The sequence below is a fragment of the Sarcophilus harrisii genome, chromosome 3 (genome assembly GCF_902635505.1).
Source record: "Sarcophilus harrisii chromosome 3, mSarHar1.11, whole genome shotgun sequence".
NCBI lineage: Eukaryota > Metazoa > Chordata > Mammalia > Dasyuromorphia > Dasyuridae > Sarcophilus > Sarcophilus harrisii.
In genome coordinates, this window is record NC_045428.1 from 373777893 (window position 1) to 373780329 (window position 2437).

Consider the following 2437-nt stretch of genomic DNA (forward strand, 5'->3'; position numbering starts at 1 on the left):
GTCTTTACTTTCTAACAAGACTGTGGAGGCTTTGCACAAGCCAGTCTCACTTTGGAGCTGCACAAGTCTTTGGGAAACAAGTTTTGCCCTGCAGATGTTTCCTACCCTGACAATATTTCCAGCTCACAACCTGACCCAGCTTCTACAATCCATGTCCCAGCATTCAAGTTCTGTGGAAAAAAGGTATGGATTTTTCATCCTATTTCTTTCATAGAAGGTGCAAATACAAGCAGTTCAAAGAGAATGGTGTCTTCCCATTCGTGCCCATTCTCACATTTTGCTTAGAGAAAGAACAGAGACTCTGAATAAAAACATATAAAGGAGAGTAATTCTTTGCTTTAGTCAAATGGCAAGATTTCTGACTCAGGAATTCCTGAAGAAGAGGTCTTCTATTTCAGATTCAAATTTTGTTTGCACATAACCACCCCCAAGCCATCATATGCTGGTTCTACTTCTAATTCAGAGGGCAAAACAAAAAGTAGATGGTTCAAGAGGCCAGCCATCTTGAATTTTCCTGTAAGAAATTCTGACCTATCATTCTGAGACATCTGCTAAGGTAGAAAGGTAGAAAAGAAGCAGAGACATTCTCTTCTCAGCCACTTCTCCCCTTCTCACACTTCCAAGGCTTTTCCAGAGAGGGTGCCAGAGACATCCATTGAGACTGGAGAATGGGATGATGAGAAAAAAAGTAAAATGAAAAATGATGAATTCTTTAAGCAGGAGGGCTATACACTGCCTTGAAGTCACAAGATGTTTGAATGATGGGAGTCAAGAGGGAATAATCTCACCCCCTCACCCCAAGAGTTCAGTCAGTTTTATGGAAGCAGCAGCTGGGATTATCAGAGCCCCAGATTAAATGGAAGGGCATAAGCCAAGCTTCAGAAATGGTGATGGAATGCAACTGGTTTCATTTGTTTCAGAGTTCCAGGAAGAGTCAAAATTGGATTTGCGTGGGCACCTCTCAGGGCAGGCAGCTGGGCAGAGCAGCAGAAGTGGAAGCCATATGCTCCCCAAAGCTGTTGATTCAAGGCTTTTTGGTGGTATCAGGGCTGGCTAGTGGGGTAACACTATTGCATCTCATGAGTGGGTTAGGTTCCCTCTTTGCTTCCTCAGACCTTTCCCGGTGTGTGTTTACTGCTTCCACATTCAAATAAATGGACCCCACATGGCAACCATAGGTCTCAGGTGTCAATTTCAACACTGTGTGGAGGGAACATTTCAAATAGGACATTTCATCTGCACTCTTGTCTAGAAAATAGGCCAAAAGGCAGCGCATGACAGCTTGATGGCAGATGACCATCTGAAAATGTATTCATTTTCCTGTCTCTCCAATTCCATGATCACTGGTTCCAAGCACTGAACTAGGTCTTCATATGACTCTCCAGTAAGGTGGCAATAATAATATTTGTCCTGATCACAAAGAGCATATTCCTCAGGATAAATGTCCTTGATCTCATTATAGGTCTTCTCTTCACAGACTCCAGCATCAATTTCATTGAGGGCCTTCCACTGTTCATAAGGTAGTTTGAGGGCTTCTGCTATCTGGATGTTTTTTTTTAAGTTGACTGGTACATACTTTAAGGTCTTGAAGAAGACCTTAAAGAAACTTGCACAAGGCGACGGAGAACTTCTTCTCCTGGATGGACAAGCCAGAGTCTCCACCAGTTCTCCCTAGGATGTTGTACTTGCTCTCCCCATGACGAAATAAGTAGATAGTCCAGAGCTGGCCATAGATGTTCATCAGATAATAAACTACTCTGCTTTGGATATAACCTTGGACTCTGTTTACCAGGAATCGGCGGCCAACACCAAGCACCTTGATCAGTGACAGATTCCTATCATAGTTATCTGGGTCAAGAGGTTGGTAGATGGCTTGATATCAATTAATTCTTTTCATGAAGAGCCCCAATCTTTATAATCAAGGCTGGAGAGTTTAACTTCCATAATGTTGGAGGCAACTACAGAAGGATTATCACATATAGACTTGATGAAAAATACCTTAAAGTCATTTTCTTTTGCAAATTCAAGGATCATATCTCTTCTCTCTTTTGTGGTATTGGTAGCATCAAAAACTGCAATTTGACCATCTTCTTTCAAATACAACTAGGCATCTCTCAAAGCAGCTAAGACACATTGTTTCCAAACTGTTATGGTCTCTTCATTGTCAGTATGGAAGAAATTATAAGAACTAAATTCCTTCCCCGCTTTCCTGCAGTACTCTCCAATATTGAAAACGTTTGTGGGCACATCAATCCAATTGAGATAGCATGTCAATTTCTTGGACATGTAAGTCCTTCCCCTAGCTGGGAGTCCAACCATGACAATCAATGTAGGTGAATTGGTCAGCTGAGGTCCACAAGATCTTGGCAACAAAGGACAGTGATCTATAGGAATCCATATCTTTTGTATCCAACTCTTCAATCAGCTCCAAGGGCAT

At 41.9% G+C, this 2437-nt stretch overlaps 1 pseudogene; it reads right to left on the reverse strand.

The window, feature by feature from the left end:
• Positions 1 to 331: 331 nt before the first annotated feature.
• Positions 332 to 2236, reverse strand: LOC100915862 (annotated as a pseudogene).
• Between the last annotated feature and the right edge of the window lie 201 nt (positions 2237 to 2437).